The sequence below is a fragment of the Cololabis saira genome, chromosome 5, assembly GCF_033807715.1.
Source record: "Cololabis saira isolate AMF1-May2022 chromosome 5, fColSai1.1, whole genome shotgun sequence".
In the NCBI taxonomy this organism is placed as follows: Eukaryota; Metazoa; Chordata; class Actinopteri; order Beloniformes; family Belonidae; genus Cololabis; species Cololabis saira.
This window is the reverse complement of record NC_084591.1, coordinates 23,616,494-23,636,089: the sequence shown is the minus strand read 5'-3', so window position 1 is coordinate 23,636,089 and position 19,596 is coordinate 23,616,494. Positions and strand designations below refer to the sequence as shown.

Genomic DNA, 19,596 nt, shown 5'->3' with positions numbered 1-19,596 from the left:
GAGCGATGCAGCTGAGGGATGCAGCCCTCCCTGAGCTAAACACATAAATCACTACGACTGCAGAACTTGGTCAACAAATGGGAGCTGGTGAGGGTGAATGCATCTGTGTGTACAATGAGAGAAGACATAAAAAAACACCAGGACAGGCTACAATTAAGCATAAAACTGGTTTTAAATTATTTTTATCTAATGAAACTTCCTTTCCAGTCATTTGGGAAATCTGCCCAATCAAACGGTCCACAAAAGAAAAGCTGAACCATGAGTCCTGTATCATGCCACCAGGTAAATATCCTCACTAATCATCCAAAGCAAAGGGCTTCATTTCACATCTACATAAAAACACTGACCATGGGGGAAAACTGGGACACCGTGTCAGAAGGCAAAAGTGATAACAAAGTTTCTCGGAGACTCGGCACAGACATTTTGGATGTGTGGCCAGGAAACTCCCTTTATGTTCTGAAGTATATCACAGAAACATGTGAAAAACGTGATCTGATGAGACTGAGCCAGGAAAATGTTCATCAAAAATATAATATTAAATCAAAAAACATGTAATCGTTCCCGATGAGAAAAAAGTGCATATGGCCCCAACTGTCCACAGGTAAAGAACAAAACAGTCCATTTGAAAGCTCCTCTCCCAGTACTTTACGTCGAAAACATCTTAACCTTTCAGAAAGAAGTTGGTATTATCACTGCCACCACTTATCAAACAACCAATTATTAATTATAAAATAGTTGCCTTGGTAACCAGTGTGGTGGCCGCACCTACAGCCCCACAGCTGCTGTGATGGCGGTAACATCAACCTCCGACACTTTGGTTTATTTTATACACACCTGTATTTATATTATGTTGAAATGTACAAGTTCAATTTGTAGCACGCACATTTGGTTTACTTCGTATATTCAACTTTTGTTTCTTCATGGATTATTGGTGCTGCGAGCCACGACTGAGGGGGTGTCGGAGACTCCAGGATGCAGCTACCAGAAAATAAGGGGATTGGGATGTTACCAAGGGCAGCTTCATCATGGGGGGAAATCATGGGTTGTTTGTGTAATTTATATAATAATTTAAGTTTATTCGTTTATTTTGGAATTATTGAATTAAGTTAGAGCAACTGCCACCACTGTTTGTTTAGATTATTTGTGTAGGTTATTTGTTAACAATGTTTAGAGTTTTACCCCTGTGTGTTGTTGGTCTGATCAGCCAGTATTTAACTTCCATGTGTGTGTTCGTTCATGTGAGGTCAGTTTGGTTTTGTTTCAGTGTGCGTCTGTTATTATTTAGTTGCTTTATTTTTGACCTCTTTTAAGGGCCCATCTTGTTATATTGGTAATAAAACCCTCTTTTCCATTAAAATCTTCGTGTCCTCGTGCTTAACCGGCTTGGTTACTCACAACCAGGAAACTATAAAAAAGATGAAGACACCAGTGATTCCCCAGCTTTATCTTGAACACATGTTTTTGAGGATAGCAAACCAATTCAACATTTATAAAAATGACTTGTTTCCCTATAAAAATGGATGATTACATTAAATAACTGTTAAGAGCTGTATCAATCTGCATCTAATCACACTGAATTGTTGTCTGAATTTTATCATGACTACTGTCTCTGGATATTTATAAGACTGTTTTATATGGGAACAGATACTTGTCAATTTTTTCGACTTCTATCAAAATGTAGCAAAAATGTAATCTGAAATTTAAGACATTTTGAAGAACACACCAGTTAATTTCCATTTCCTTCTATTGTTCCATTATAATTTGGTTATTTGAATATAGAAATAGTTGATCACCCAGTCATTAATAGTAAAAATCTGCAGAAGACACAGAGATGAGAAGTAAAGTGAAGAATTCAGGTCAAAAGTGGAACAATGAAAAAGGGCAAAGACAACAGGATGTGCGGTGGAAACTGTAATCGGTCAATCTGTCATGTTTGCTTTCAATGCGACCACTTTTCCACTGCTAAGACAGTCAAGAACTGTTGTGATTTTGCTCTTTTCTTTGTTTCCATTTGTGGGTTTTTCTGCTTTTAAACAGACCGAAGACACCCTCGTCTCAGTCAGTTCAACGATGCTCTGAACCTAATATAAAATAAAGAAAGAAATTAAACCAAAATAATCCATAAGCAAATTGTGAACCGTCAACATTCTGCAACTCACATCAAAGGAAACTTGAGGTTAGAGTTCGTTGGTCGCTAAATCTTTGTTGTTTAAGTTAAACATCTTTATTTTTAAATTTTAGTTCTTATTTAGTACTTATTAACATTTTTCAACTCCTTGTTTCCCACAAAACAAGTTAGGCAAGCAAATAACACCGATGCTGGAACTCAGTCTAGCTATTTATAGTGATTGAGCTGCAGAAATAATGGATGCCTAAAACATTTAGTTCCTTTTCTACGTTATAAATCCTTCAGTCACATGCAGCATTTATGTAAATTGTAGAAACGCAGTGTGGTGTGAACACACAGAGCTCTTTAAATGTGTGACAAGCAAACAGCATTTATTTTCATAGCAGCATTCATTTTATAGCAATTTACTCACTTTAACAAGGTTTCATACCCCAGGTTATTTGTTAAATTTAGATTGTGTGGATAGTGCAAAGATGTAAGAAATTCATGTATCAAATATGATGCAGTTTGTATTACAGAGTGAACATCCATATTGACCTTTTTAAAATGAGACCAATCCCCATTAGCATCCTAAGTCCGGAACACACCTCCCTCCACATTACGCCACTGCAAGCGCATATTGCACAGAGTCATGAATGAAAGCAAGCAGAAAAATCAGCTGAAAATAGCCTTTTTTTGCAGATTACTCTTATAATATTGTTCCTGTTGCTCATGTAGACCGCAGAAGTAATATTAAACGCACCCTTTAGCTGCACGAAAGCTGACACCAACGACAACACAGTAACTTGTTGTCTCCACATTATTGTTTCATGATCATCATATAATTATCTCTACTTATAGATATCTTCATTTTGCTAATCCACATTACAATGAAACTCGAGTGTCGAAAATGAAACGGGGTGCACAGAGAATAAAAGAGAAATTCTGTTTTTAAGAATCAGTGGGCCTGCTGGAGCTCCCACCAGCTCCATCGGCCTTTGCCACTCAGATGCTCAGCTGACTGACTGCAGCCCGAAGGCTTCCAGCTCTCTGTTGGTCCATGCAAAGCGAGGTAACCACTGTCAGGCGGTCCCTCCATAGTCAGCCTGGAAGGACCTGGGAAAGCCTGGAAGAGAGTCAGCTGACACCAGGTTAGGAGCTAGAGGCCAATATTCCAGATACTCCCAATAGTGACAATAACCAGTATGATCTTTGAATTGAGAATGATTATGCTGTGTTAGGTCTTTATTCACAGCTCGGATGTCAACTTCAGTGAAAATACAAAAGTAGCTAATGTGATTCCCTTTTCCTGCTTTAGGTCTCTTCCCTCCTTTTACCTGCCATTGTTTGTGTAATAATTGCTTAAGGGTCCTGTTCTGGGTCTCTGGGAAGCGCTTGGAGACAACTTGTATTAAAATTGACACTATATAAATAAAATTGAATTGAATTTCACAGAGGACGGCACATGTTACACTCATAACATAAAACACAACACAAGAACAGAGAAATATTATACAACAATAACACCGTGTGTTATCTGCAACCTATTTAAAAGAATTACGAACATATTTGAGCATTTACAAGTCTGTTTAAACAATAGTCTCCTGCAAATGTGTCCGTGGGAGTGTCAATCGTCTGCCTTCATATGACCAGCAGTTGTCTTCAGTTTTGCACAAAGGGTGTTGCTGTAGGGAGACACCACACACATCATAAAATGACTTTATAGGGCATGTAGGAGACGTGAGATGTGGTGGTTAACGACTCTAGGTTGTTTTTGTGGGATTTCTATACATGCTTTGAGTGCATGACTTTAATGATACACTAACATAAGCCAATCAAGGTGCTGAAAATACGATAAATAAAATTAGGCTTTAGTAGGTTCAGCCCAGCTTTTGCACGACCTTTGAGCTGGAAACCATCAGCTGCATCTGGCAACAGCGTCACCAGCTTCCTTCAGAGAAGTCAGCTTGTCATCCTCGTCATGTCGCCCAGTTGAGTCAAAATGTCACAACTCTCTCTCTACGACTGACAAGGGAAAAAGTGAATTGGTCCTAAACTTTTAAGCTTAACAAAAGGAGACAATTAACAAAAATCTAAATAATAATGAAAAAAGGTCTGTTTAATTAATGATAAACCTTTCCAAAGCTCTTTACGTATAAGAAAATTTAAAAATCAGAGTGCATTTTATATATTATATATATATATATATATATATATATATATATATATATATATATATATATATATATATATATATAAATAATACATGATTATGGATAACAGCAAATCTGCACTGTTGAGAGACTGCAAGCAATGAAATGCACACAAATAGATCGGTTACTAGGCCAGTGTTCGCCGCTAAAAAGAATATACTGTAGACAGAAGGACAAAAGTGAGATGCAAAAAGATAGCCAAAATGAAACATACAGTACATTCAACAATGTCAGACCAAAATAACCAAAGCGAGGCACAGAAGACAACAAAGAGATGTAAACTGTCTACAGAGGTGCAGCAAAAGCAGTCGAGGGGTAACAAAGGAACCACAGAAGGTGCCTTCACAGACGCACAGCAGCTCTTACATTTTCTGAGGCCACGATTCGAAGTAAGTGGTAACAGATTTCTGCTGGCTGTTTTCTGATGTGCTTGATTAACACAACTGACAAGAACACGATTCCCAAACATCATACAATCGACATGCTCTAAGGCCGCGTTCAGACTGCAGGCAAATCTGATTCATATCTGATTCCTTCTCATATCCGATTTTCAGGGCTGACTGTCCACACTGTTTTTAGCAAGTGTCCAAATCGCATCTGGCTCTGTTCAGACTGGGCCACATCATTGACTGATCTGACGGGTTGCCGTAGCAACGACGTCGGAGCGGAGGCGTCACCCAGCGCGTGTATTGTGTGACGTCATGTAATTGCGACAACAAAAACTCTTCTTTCTTCCTCTGTCCAAGGACTGCTGTTTTCGGCATCTTCCGACTGCTCCATACCTGTAACGTAGCTCCACAACTCGAAATGGGCGGGTGGTTTGGCGCATGGGTCTGGTCTGGCGTCGCGTAGAGTGACGTCACGGACAGTCAAAACCGATCTGAGTGTTTGGAGCTGTTCAGACTGAGACGCATCTGCCCAAATGCGATATGAAACTACCTCCCGGAGGTGCTTTCAATCTGGTTTGCAAAAATCGGATCTCATGCGGTTTGGGACTGTTCAGACTTCAAAAGAGTCATCCAGTTTCAATCTGGATGGGCTAAAAATCGGATATTGGTTGGCAGTCTGAACGCGGCCGAAGTGTAGTGGACGTTCTGAGCATGTGCAGAAAAAAAACAAACAACAAACAAACAAAAAAAAACCATCTGAGCAGCTAAAGTGCAGGGGTTTATATGCAGAAATACCTCCTTGCTGATGTCTACAGATGCCATTAGAGACACAATAGAGCACAGAACAGTATATCAATTCAGACACTCAAGACACTCAACCATCAGCTAAAAATGTTCAAATGATTAAAAACGGGCTTAATTCAACCCCAGATGAAGATACAGATTTCCCGCCATGACGACCTCTTCACTGCTAGCTGACTTCAACCGTACATGTTCTCATAGGTGTCAAAACCAGCAGCATCACTGCTGTTTCTTATCTTGATTTTCTCATCTTCAGGATCTAGTGAAGGTAGCGGAAGACAAAATTAATTCAAGCTACAGGATGTGCTGCATGAACGGCACTCTTTTATTCTGCTGAAAGCTAGAACCAAAAAGTCCAGTCACCAGTCAGCTCACAACACCTTTAGTTTTAGGAACTTATGTCCGAGAACTGACCAAAGAGCACCGTGTTCAGAGATTTATTTTCACCTGAATCTTCCTCAGTCTTTCTGGTTGGTTGTGTAAGCCAGATGATGCTTCCTACAAGCAATCATACACTCTGATATTGATATTTTAACATGAGAAAGGCTATTTGTGTTGATTTAACAATATCGAAAGCTCTTCCAACATGCCTAACCTGTACAAACTACAGTACTCTGCTTCACCTTTTCTGCTTGTCCAGTGCCATTTAACCCTTGTAAGGCCCTCAGTTCCTCAGAGGGTTTGCCTGTCCAATAGCACCTTGCAAAGGTTAAAGAACATGTTTAATGCTTAAGCTGAAGTATCTTGCCGTATCTGAACTTGATAGTTGGCACTTATTTCAAAGTACAATTATGAAAGCCTGTGAAATGATTAAATCTCAAATTATGTACATGGTCTAAAACTCTCCGCTGCCTAAAGCTGTCTGTACGATCAAATGAAAAGAAAGTGCATCCTCTTTCAATTCTGAGGCTTCAGGATTTCAGCCCCTGGATATTTTACTGAATATGTTATCTACTTTAGGAAGATTTCATTAGTTTAACAACAGCACTGATGGACTCCAGACGTCAGATGAAAAAGATTGTACTCCAAAATTGAAAACTGTTCTGTGGTCACTTAAATAAAAAATAGAAAAAAATCAACCTTTTTAAGATATGTTGCTGCCATCAAATTCAAAATAAGACATATTTTCAATGAAATGGCAAACTATCTCAGTGAATATCTGATGTGTTGTTTATGTGTATTGGGAGTAAAATATGGGTTTATGAGATCCGCAGACCATTGCATTTTGATTTTATTTAAAATTTCACACAGCGCCTCAACTTTGCTGGAGTTGGTTCTGTAGTTGCCCGTCAATGAAAGCAGCATTAAAGGAGCTGTATGTAAGAGCAATAATAAAACTAAATCATAAAATGACCCCGATATGTCAACAGACATTTAAAAATCATGTTCATTTCAAATACTTATGTCACTGACAACAGCACTCAAGCCAGGATATTCCAGTTTAAAAAGAGGAGTTGCAGCCCTCAACTGATGTTTATGTTGTCATTTTTTGTTTTGGCCTGAAGCTCCACCCTCCACCTATCTCCCAATCACCAAGTCAGTATTGTTTCTGAAGCTCCACCCTCCACCTATCTCCCAATCACCAAGTCAGTATTGTTTCGGCATCCGGGTTGCCAGCTCGGCTCTAATTATGGCAGCCATGGCAGCCTACGTTCCTGCTGCATTCTGCAGCCTACCTGGCAACCTCTGGTCGGGGGGAGGAGGGGGAGGGTACACGCCGCTCAACAATATTTTGAAAGTGACTGCAGTACCAGTTTTGGACATTTCTTACAGACGGCTCCTTTAAAGAGGAAGTATAGTTTTAACGAACGTGAAATAAGACACTGGTGGAGAGACGACAAGGAGTCTGCTTTATTCGGTGGTCTCAGTACTGAAATCGCAAACAGGACAAAAACTGCAGAATAAACAATAAAAGACACAATCGATGCTGCACGTTCACACAAGCTGACCCTGCTGAGGCACAAAAAAAACTCCTCATCCACTTCAAGAAGAACAGCCCTCTAAAAACGGAGTCTAGCTTTGATCTGTAAACGCTTTAAGTCTCATATGAACACATTCTTCCTTTACACATAACAGTTCGTGCGTTAGTTCAAGTACGTGTGGATTTTTTTGCGTGAGCGTACACTTTGTTATGCATCTGGGCTCCGGCTTGCTGCCGTCGGGACCAGACGATGGATGGGTGGAAGGATGAATAAAAACTTGAAAAACTTGAACTGAACTGAGAGAATTGCGTTCATGACTCAGTTATAGTTGATTTGGTAAGTTAACATGGCCCCATGTGTTATCCTGGTGGAGTCCTCTTATAAGTAAAATAAAAGCAGGAAATATTACATGCAAATGTTAGATGTGCGATACACATCTTTTTTTATAGCATGCTGCGTTTCTGCTGTAATTCTTAGACAAGGACCAAACAATTTCATATTTAGCTCCAGTAGGATATACATGTCCAGATAACCAATATTGATTCTGACAGCAAAGGGGGATGTTGTCGAAAAAAAATAAACATATGTGATCTTACCCTTCAAAAAGGTATGCTTCCCCTGATTAGGATAAATAAAGCTTGGCCATTTTAAGTTTTAAATTCTTTTTTTATTTTTATCATTTATGTTGTCTTTCCGATGTAGGATCAGGGAAGAGTGTCTGTATTAGCCTTCAGTAAAGATACTGGATCAGATCAGTCCCTTCAAGTTATCCACTCATGCATTTATCCTCTATAAATCACTTACTTCTACAGCAAATCACTTCCCTGCTGAGGCTGCTGCCCCCGCGACCCGGTAACGGATAAGCGGGAGAAGATGAGTGAGTGAGTGAAATCACTTACTTTGCACTTCTTGCCCTTTCGGTATTCTTTAATTACTAATTTAAAAGCTGAAGGTAAACTTACTGTTAGAGTCCGCAAGTTTATTTACATTTTATTATGGAGTATACCAGCCAAATCTCCAAACATTACCAAAATCAGTGGCAGACATTCAAATTCTTTGTTCTTTTAAAATTTAGTATTTAGTATTTCATTTAGTTTTATTTTTCTCAACCTGTTCATATATAGTGCCTGTTTTCTTTTTTAACAAAAGAATAACAAAAGTCTGACGTTCTGGTTTAAATGACATTTACACACACAATGCCAAGTCTCTTGACGTGGACATGGACTCAATTAAGCGATTAATCTACTAACTTACTTTTAGTTTCCTCTAATTTTCTCATCTGAACTGAACAAAACACAAAACAGTATGACGGATAACAAATATGTAATAAGAAACATTATTTACAGTATATATAGTTCACCAGTGGTGTAAAGTAACGAATTACAAGTACTTCGTTATTGTACTTAAGTAAGATTTTTGAGAATTTGTACTTTTATTGATACTTTCATTTTTCTGTACTTTTACTTTGTTACATTTTCAAGGAAAAAAAAAAATCGTACTTTTAATCCGCTATATTTAAAATTGGACACGTCGTTACTCGCTACAAATTAAAGAACAGCACAGCGGGGGCTGATTTATGGTTCCGCGTTACACCGGCGCAGAGCTACGGCGTAGGGTACGCGGCGACGCACACCCTACGCCGTAGCCTACGGCATAAGGTGTGCGTCGATTTAACGCGGAACCATGGCGGACGGGAAGGAAGGGGGGCCCGGGCGCATAAATATACCGAGAAGGAGCCGCAGCTCCCGGGAGAGTTGCCCCGCAGAGGCGGGCCGGAAGGCCGGAGGAACCGCCGTCGCGTCGAGTACCGATGAGGACTGAAGCCTGAATTATGGTTCCGCGTTAAATCGACGCAGAGCCTCGCCGTAGGGTACGGGCCCTGCGTTGGTGTAACGCGGAACCATAAATCAGCCTTGAGCGGCAGCCGACGCGTGTCCATGCGCACCATTCTTTGATTCCACCCCTTCTAAGGTGGTTTTGGCATTTAAAAGTTCAAAAGTCTCATCCTTTATTAGCTGGGTTTGCTTAATGTTGTCACTGCATACTACAGGCTGGGGGTGGACCTGTCAGCGGGGCCAATGGGCTACAGCAGCAGTGATGAGCAAAGGGAGAAATTAAAATAGGGTAATGGAAACAAACGCTAAAGGGGTCAGAATAATATCACCATTATTTAGAGTTGTAAGCAAATTCTTGGATTCTTCATTTCTTTGCAATCCTTTTGAAAATAATTTTGTACTTTGAATTTTGTACTTTGTACTTTTTACTTTTGTACTTTGTACTTTGTACTTTTGTACTTAAGTACATTTTACACCATGTACTTTTAGTACTTTATTATATTTAAGTTGAGGTACTTTTATACTTTTACTTAAGTAATGTTCTTAATGGGTACTTTTACTTTTACTTAAGTAATTTTCAAGCAGAAAATTTGTACTTTTACTTAAGTACAATATTTTTGTACTTTTTCCACCTCTGTAGTTCACACCCTGTCTGTTTATAGTTTTTTGTTGTGTTTTTGTTGTCATTGTGGGTTTTTTTTTTTCACGTAATTTTGTTAAAATCCTCTGTCTACACAAATATCAAACATGTTCCTAATATGCTCTGAATTTAAACATCAATAAAATACAAATTAAAAAAAGAAACAGTATTTCCATACTCAGTTACAGTAGCGTTGCTCAATGCAATTCTTCGTATTTAACTTGCAAATGGTCAGGAAGGCATCAAAAAACAAAACGACATCGCCCGGCGGTTTCTTTGGAAATGAACTACGCTTTAGGATATTCATTTAAAAAGAAACTGGAAGCTGTAAGCAGTGAAAAGAGATAACGTGACATAAAATCCTACACATCATACCACCAGAATATCCACATGCTAAAAATATAAAATAAAAATTTGAATCTTTATTAAGAAAATAGCAACTCTCTTCTTTCCCTTTCTAAAATGTTGAAGTGAACTTCATTTGTCAATGTTTTGAGGTGAAGTTAATAATCAACTAGCATTAGTCACTGTTTTCCCTGGTGAAACCTCTCTCCCAGACGAAGGGACGGCCCCTGTGAGGGATCACTCAAGCCTTATTTATACTAACAAATTTCCTCATGCTGCCACGGCAGCAATAACACAAATACTGAGCCTATATTGTCTGTGTGGAAGAGGCCTTCCCAAGAGTCCACCCATCCGAGTGGTTTTAGTATAAAGTCGTAAGCTCACAGATTGAACCCCTTCATGTGGAGGTCCTGTTATCATGCATTTATCATTATCCAGGAAAAACTGCCCAATTTATCGTGATATTGATTTGAGGTCATATCGTCCAACCCTACCCAGTTCAGTTCAAAAGTTTACAGCTATGATGCCACAAAGAACCTCTGCAAACCTGGAAATAAAATAGTGATTATTTTATCAGTAGATCATTTGTAAGTTAACCCTTTTCTTTTGTGTGGGTTTCAACACAGTACCCCTACTGTCATGTTTAAAATAGATGTGCCTTGATCGCTCTGCTTCAGTGCTGTTGGGAAGAGTTTCTTAGCCTTGCAGCTGAGATTTCCCGTCATATCAGTAGCACTGATTCATCGTTAGAGGATCGCTTTTTACTCTTTCACAAATATGAATTTACTGAAAGTACCAATTTGACTTTCCCAGTCTTTCTCTGGCCTTGTGATGGCAGCATCAATAAGAGCTGACATGTGGGCTGAATAACAACGACTGCACTGTGAGTTTTAGCTCTATTAATGTGCAAAAAGATCGTTCAAAGAGAAAATTAGGAGCGACAGAATGTCCTCCTTATTTTCCCTTCACACAAGAACATCCTCACTTTTCAATATACTTGTCCAAAATCTAGTACATACTTCATATGCTACCTGAATTATATAAAATATAACCGATATCAAAGAAAACTCCCCACATCTGAGGGGATAAATAAATAATGAATAAATAACAAACATGTGCAGAGATGATAAGTCTCTGAGTTTGTAAGACTGAAAAGTATCTATCGTTTGCTCCAATCAGAGTCAATCAGAGCCACAAGTTAGTCAGAAATAACTGGCTCCAACTCCATCTACTGTCACTCTTATTGGACTCCCTGTGAGGGAAGCCATCTCTTAATAAAAACTTCCAGCACACTGAAACCTCCCACACTGAATGGGATGCAAAAGGTCATGTTTTGATTTGTCACCAAACTCCATCAGTTTTATCAGTTATTCATTCCTTTATCATTCATCCATTAGCTCCTGCTTTTCAGAGTTTGAGTTTCAAACAGCTGAAAAAGCTTTTTTTTTTTCTTTTAAATGACCATATGTGCAAATGTGCCACTGTAATCCCTGCAGCCAGTGTATCCCTGGGGTTGTGAGGACCTCAGAATGCCACGGTCAGGCAGCATAATCCTCTGCTACATCCACACATACAACATTTACTGTTTTATGCAAAGAGCGAGTCATAACTCAACTCTGCATAGAAACACCATAGAAGTCTTTATGAGCAGCTTATCTAAGATGGACAAAAAGACAGCAGGCGCTTGTTCTCCTGCCAGACGAGTCCATATTTCAGCTTTTAGGGAAAAATAGGCATCGGGTTCGATCCAAAGATGATAAAGACTATCCAGACTGTTATCCGCAAATTCTGTGATGGTTTAGGGTCCATCAGTATGGCAGGGGGGACTTGCATAAGTGTGAAGGTCACGGTGATCCAGAAGCTTATGTTGGAATGAGACAGAAACTACCATCAAGGTAACATCTGTTTGGTTATTTCAGCAAGACGATACCAGATGTAATTTTGCTTGGTTTACAACAATAAGACGTTAGAGAGAGATGTGTCTGGTGTGTCCTGGAGTTCTATGGAGCATAATGAACAGGAAAATCACATAATAATGACCACAAATTGCGAATCTGCAGAAATCATGTACACAGCAATAATAAACGCAAATTTTTCTTACCGAAGTTTGATTTACTTAGTTTTTAAACGATTAAAAGAAAGGAAGACTAATCTAACACGACGGAAACCATCACTCTCTTCCAGCTAGTCTTTGCAGTGTAAAGTGTGTTTAGTTCCCTCCATTTGTGTCTGTTAGATGAAGAATTAACAAATCACATGTTTTTTTTGAATGGCATTTTAGGAATCTTGAAGGAGTAAACTGCCTTATAATCTGTCCATGACACAATGGTCAAATAATTTGTAGTTCACAGATGGGATCATTTTCCAGATGAACCTCAGAAGTGATCACTTTGGCCTTTTCAGAGGACACTGAGCGGTAAACCTGATGTTATGTATAAGCAGTTAAATTTCCCACGACTACAAAGCTCTTCTGTAACGGTTTCAGGACACATCTGGGTCACAGGTTAGTTCCCAGGTCCGTGTTGTCCAGCTTGGCTGTTGTCCCTGGTGCGTAAAGACGCGCGGCTGGACCGGAGCTGCACCTGCTGGACCGGAGCTGCACCTGCTGGACCGGGGCTGCGCCTGCGCCTGTCCGAGCTGAGCGCGCCGCCGCCCGGGCAGACGCAGCCAGCAAGCCCCGGACTCCCCCTCCTCTCCCTGAACTCTGTCACCCCGCAGTCAACAGCTTCATACAAAATCCGAACCCCGTCCCGGTGTCCCGGTGTCCCGGTGTCTCGGTGTCCCGCTTACCTCTCGACTGGGTTCGGTTCTGCTCAGCCCCGCGACGTTCGCCGCCTGTTTTCTATCTCATCATGAAGTTATGAAATGAAGCTGGAGAGGATGTAAAGTGTTGACAAAAGGGCCAGCCGCGGGACGGCCAGTTCCTCTATCCGCGTGTGAGTACAAGGAAGTAAAAGTTCACTTGCATTATAGGCATGTAAGTTATAAAGAAGAGAGGGAGAGAAAAAAAGTCCGGAAGCAAGGCCGGTATCTATGCAAACTAAGAGAAGCGCAGAGCTGCTACTTTGACCTGCAGGGTGGTGATTAGGCTTCAGAGTAAAGATCCTGCTTTAATAAGCCCTCCTGCTGTTGGAGGAAACTGCTGTCCCTAGTGATAAATGTAACATTTTCTAGAAATGTACAGGTTCATTCTGGCAGCTTATGTCAGACTGGGGTTTCTCAACAAGAGGTTTGTGGTTCCTTGTCATTTACTGCAGAACAGGTCCCCCAACACTGGAGCAAAGCTGGTTATATATCAGACTGTACTTAGGAAATGTATCAGAAATACATGATGGGAACCTAAGAAGATTAGAAAGAAATCCACAATTGTGAAAAATCATCAACCCAAGTTTACAAAAAGAAAGAAAAAAGACAAATCTGGTTTTCTGAGGTGGAGAACTTTACATGGGTCAGTATAGGATGGAAGACACTTACTCATTTTTGCAGGTTATGTTTGACTTGTTTTAGATCCATTGGAAAGACCCGCCCCTCAAACACAGAAGAGCCAATGGCTCCTGGGTATCAGTTGCAGGGACCAGAGCTCAGACATCTATGGCTTTCCACGCCATAAAGGAAAAAACAAATATTGGAAGATCCCATACTGTCATCTGTTTATGGAGCAAGCTAAAAGCTGAAAAAAAAAACCATCAAGCATGTCTTTTAGTGAGTTTCTGTTAAAAACCTAAATATTGGCTTCCGGCTTAGCTTTACATGGGGTGAGACGTAATTAGCGGAGCTCCTGCAGAGTTAATTTTAATTCAGCATTTATTGGCACTTTTTGTATCACTCCCACGGCTTTGGTTTTAACTAACCTATTTTCAACGCGGTTACTTCGACGACTTACCACGGAAATGCCTCCAAAGTCCTTCAAAGCGGGGAATAACCCTCCAGCTAACCCGCGGCCTGCTGCTCATGCCGTCTCCTCGCCCCGCGGTGATTCCCCTCCTCCGGAGAGCACCTGCGCTGCGCAGGTTCCAGCTGCGGAGTTCAGCCGGCTTAAAACCGAACTTCTCTCCGCTCTTCGCAATGATGTTGCGGCTGTATTTAGGTCAGAGCTTCAGCAAGCACTGAACGAGAATTTAACGTCCATTAAGTCCGAGCTGCTTTCCCTTAAAGCTGATCTCTCTGGCAGTATTTCCTCCATGAAGGCGGACGTCGCGGGTCTCGCAGCCACGGTCGCTGGGATCGAGCTCTCGCTCTCAAGCTGCTCAGATGACATCGTTGCTCTCCAGAAAAAAGTTGATCACTTGTCGAAAGAATATGTGAGGCTGGAGGACAGATGCGAGGATTTGGAGTCAAGGTCCCGTCGGCAGAACCTGCGGATTATTGGCGTCCCGGAGGAGGATCCTGACTCTTCATCTGCAGCAGGTGTTTCCAGGCTATTGGCGGAAGCCTTCTCCCTCGACGCAGAGCCGGTGGTGGACAGATCCCACCGCACCCTCATGCCGAGACCGAAGACCGGGGAGCGGCCCCGCGCAATAGTGGCAAGGCTCCATTACTACACCGACTGCGCTGACATCCTGAGAAAGGCGAGAGAGCGGCAGCGGATAAAAGTCCGGGGTATGAGCATCTCCGTGTTCCCGGATCACACAGCCAAGACAGCGCGGGCGCGCGCTGCCTTTAATGACGTGCGCCGTCAGCTGCGGGAGATTGAAGGAGTCCGGTATGGATTGCTGTACCCCGCCCGGCTGCGTGTAACCCATGACGGCCAGCAGCGTGACTTCACGTCGCCAGATGAAGCCCTGGCATTCATCAGGAAAATAAAAAAAGTGACTACCAGCTAATTTTCTGGGACGATTTATCCAGCTTGCTGTCCATGCGGGACTCTGGCCCGGGGTGAGTGACTGAGTCAATTCAGAAAATGGGACTTTATGTCGTAATTTTTTTTTTTTTTTTTTTTTTATTTATTAATTTTTATTTATTTTTTTTTCTCTTCTAACTATCAATGGGAACAACACCGTTTAAAATTGAAGGCCTAATCATTTCTCTGGTATGATGCCTTGATTAGAAAATATGCACACACCCCTGTCTTTGCTTAAATTGTGTGCATGTGTGTGCGTGTCTGTGTGGTTGTGCGAGTGCATATATGTATATATCATTGTTCTATAGGCCAAAGATCTCCTTAATTTTAATTAACGTTTGTTGTTACCCTGATAAGACAGCGATCGTCAGAATTGCTCAGATTGTTGGTTTCGTTTGCCTCCATGCGGGACTCTGGCCCGGGGTGAGTGACTGAGTCAATTCAGAAAATGGGACTTTATGTCGTAATTTTCTTTTTTTTTTCTTTTTTTTTTAATTTATCAATAGTTATTTATTTATTTATTTATTTATTTTTTTTTTTTCTTCTCTTCTAACTATCAATGGGAACAACACCGTTTAAAATTGAAGGCCTAATCATTTCTCTGGTATGATGCCTTGATTAGAAAATATGCACGCACCCCTGTCTTTGCTTAAATTGTGTGCATGTGTGTGCGTGTCTGTGTGGGTGTGCGAGTACATATATGTATATATCATTGTTCTATAGGCCAAAGCTCTCCTTAATTTTAATTAACGTTTGTTGTTACCCTGACAAGACAGCGATCGTCAGAATGGCTCAGATTGTTGGTTTCATATGCCTCATATTTTATTTAATTTTTTTTAAGGTTTTAACTCTGCAGGAGCTAATTTTGTTTTCGTTCTTTCGTGCTTTACAGTCGAAAGCATCTCCTTTCGAGAATGGCTTCCTTTGAAGCCAGCACGGCTGTTTCCATCGTTTGGGGATGGGATCATCTAATGTGCGTTGGGTGGGTGGGCGGGGGTTATGGGATGTTGGCTTTTTGTCTCTGTAGGTATGTATATACTCCTGAGTTTTGTTTGTTTTGGTTTTCCCTTTTACCTTTTTTCCTTATATCTCCTCTGGTGGTGGGTGAGTCGGTCTTATTTTCTCTCAGAGAATGCCTATGAGCGATCGTAATCTGCGCAAGCCTGATACTGGATCAAACATTACATTCACTAGCTGGAATGTTAAAGGTGTGAATAATCCAATTAAGCGATCAAAGATTTTTTCACATTTGAAACGCTTAGACACTGACATAGCTTTCCTTCAGGAAACTCATTTGCGAAATAAAGATCATTTCAGACTCAAACGAGCTTGGGTGGGTGATATTTTTCATTAAAATTTTGATTCTAGGTCTAGAGGAGTAGCAATTTTGATCAACAAAAGAGTCAATTTCTCCGTCTCCAGGACAATATCTGATAAGAATGGTAGATATCTTATTGTTGCGGGCACTCTATACTGTAACCCTGTATTGTTGGTGAATATATATGCCCCTAATTTTGATGACCCCAATTTTACGGATAGGCTGTTTGGCAACCTCCCTTTCTTAAATACGCATATTACAATACTGGGCGGTGATCTGAATTGTGTTATTAATCCTTCTTTGGACCGTTCGAATCCTCGTACTTTGACTCAATCCTCTATGTCAAAATCTATTACCGATTTTACAGTCAAGAACGGGCTTGTTGATCCGTGGAGGTTCTCACATCCTGGAGATAAGGAATTCTCTTTTTTTTCTCAAGTACATCAGTCATATTCACGTATTGACTATTTTTTTGTTGATGGCTCTCTTCTCCCCAAAGTTACTTCTGTCATATACCACCCAATTGTTATTTCGGATCACGCCCCTCTAACTTTGAATATAACATGGTCTGAGCGCCCCCGTTTTTCTTCTCCCTGGAGGTTTAATCCATTGCTTTTATCCGACGATGCATTTAATGTTTCTATATCTGCTTCAATAGATGATTTCATTGCATTAAACAAAACAGACTCTACCAGTTTTTCGCTAGTATGGGAATCACTCAAAGCATATTTGCGAGGACAGATTATCTCTTATTCAGCATACGCCAGTAAAATCCGCAGGGCTAAATTACAGGAGCTCACATCTAAAATTCAGGACACAGACAGACTAAACTCAGTTAACCCAAGTCCGAGTTTACTGAAACAACGGCTTGATTTGCAGTCAAAATTCGATCTTATAGCGACAGCCGATTCTGAACGGCTCCTATTACGCGCTCATGCCAACTATTATGAACACGGCGATAAACCAAGCAGGTTATTGGCTCACCAATTAAAAAGGCAAGCAACGTCGAGACTGATTCCCAGCATTAGAGATTCTAATGGCACACTTACCACCGATCCAATCGCCATCAACACAATTTTTAAGTCATACTACTCCTCTCTCTATGAGTCAGAATCTCCACTTGACACAGCAGAAATGACCTCCTTTCTTGATAATATCACTGTCCCTACTATTAATTTGGATGTGGCTAATGGCCTCGATGCTCCTTTCAGCTTGCAAGAAATTGCTGCCGCCATTGAAGCTACGCAAAGCAACAAGGCCCCTGGTCCCGATGGGTTCGGAGCTGAGTTTTTCAAAAAATTCAAAGACAAATTAGCCCCCCTTTTACTTTCAATGTACAATGAGTCCCTTGATCATGGCTCATTGCCTCCCTCTTTAATGCAGGCGTCCATTGCCCTCCTTTTGAAGAAGGACAAGGACCCTGAATCATGCACTTCTTACAGGCCCTTGTCTTTACTGAATGTGGATGTCAAAATTTTAGCCAAAGCATTAGCAATTCGTCTTGATAAGATCCTTCCTAGCATCATATCTGAGGAGCAGAATGGTTTCATCAAGGGACGCCAGCTCTTTTATAATGTTCGTACACTTCTTAATGTGATTCTCTCTAAAGATTCTTCTCCACTCCCTGAAGTTGTTATCGCAATTGATGCTGAAAAAGCGTTTGATCGTGTCGAATTTAACTATCTTTTTGCAACACTTCATAAATTCGGATTTGGACACAGGTTTATATCGTGGATTAGACTTCTTTACACTTCCCCTCAGGCCAGCATTCACACCAATGACAACTACTCCACTTATTTTACATTATCACGTGGCACGAGACAGGGCTGCCCTCTCTCCCCTTTGCTATTCGCTCTATCCGTCGAACCACTTTCAATTGCTCTAAGAACTCTTCCTCTATTTCGCGGAGTCTCTAGGTCCAATGTGGAACTCAAATTGTCACTTTATGCAGACGACCTCCTTTTATATGTATCTGACCCTTTAACCAGCATTGCACCAATATTATCTCTGTTGAAGAATTATGGATCCTTCTCCGGCTATAAGGTCAATCTTAACAAGTGTGAATGCTTCCCCATAAACTCCTCTGCTTTACAACTCAAACAATCTGATATCCCCTTTAAACTCAGCCCGTCGGGCTTTAGATACTTAGGGATTAATGTGACCCGCACTCTGCCCTCTCTTTTCACCGCTAATTTTTCCTCACTGGTAACTCAAGTGAAGGCGGACTTACAGAGGTGGAACTCCCTACCACTGTCGCTGATAGGAAGAATTAACACAGTGAAAATGACTGTATTGCCTAAATTTCTTTTTTTGTTCCAATGCACTCCTTTATTTCTACCAAAATCTTTTTTTAAATCACTTGACCAAATTGTTTCCAACTTTTTATGGGCCGATAAGACACCCAGAGTGAGGTATTCGCTTCTCCAAAAATTTAAATTTAATGGGGGTCTAGCACTACCAAACTTTATGCTTTACTATTGGTCAGCGCATATTCACAAACTAATTTATTGGCTTCAGTCTCCTGAGTTATTATGGTGCAGATTGGAGGCTCAGTCACTCTCTTCATCCTCTGTAACGGCCCTACTCTCCTCCTCTTTACCATTGAATCCCTCTAAGTTTACAAATAGCCCTGTGGTGCTTTCCTCCCTTAAGATTTGGTCACAGTTTAGGCGCCACTTTAAATTTGCTTCTCCATCCATCTATACACCTGTTACTAAGAATCATCTGTTCCCTCCATCACTAATAGACACCACTTTTATGATTTGGTACAACCGGGGCATTAAGCACTTCAGGGATCTATATAAGGATGGTATCTTTTCCACATTCTCAGATCTGAGGTCAAAGTTCAATTTGCCTGCCTCCCATTTGTTTCGCTACTTCCAGCTTCGACACTGCGCCTCTGCTTTGTTTCCATGCTTCCCTTCCCTTCCTGCGAACCAACCGTGGGATGATCTTCTAACTATGAAACTCAGTCAAAAGTCTCTGATATCTAAGATATATGCACTGTGTATGACATTTGATGATCATTCTGTAGACAAAGCTCAGGAGGGTTGGGGACGAGAGTTGGGCCTTGACTTCACAGGGGAGCTGTGGGATAAAGCTATCCGTAGCATACGATCTAGCACGCCTTGCGCTAGATTAGAACTTATTCAATTTAAGGTGCTGCATAGAGCCCACCTATCAAAA

At 40.9% G+C, this 19,596-nt stretch overlaps 1 protein-coding gene across 3 annotated transcripts in view; it reads right to left on the bottom strand.

The window, feature by feature from the left end:
- plcg2 (phospholipase C, gamma 2) overlaps window positions 1-13,266 on the bottom strand; it is a 44,042-nt gene extending 30,776 nt beyond the window's left edge. For all 3 annotated transcript variants that reach the window (XM_061721294.1, XM_061721297.1, XM_061721295.1), the window contains exon 1: window positions 13,043-13,266. The gene's annotated coding sequence lies outside the window, so the exon portion shown is untranslated. The remainder of the gene's footprint in view (window positions 1-13,042) is intronic.
- Between the last annotated feature and the right edge of the window lie 6,330 nt (window positions 13,267-19,596).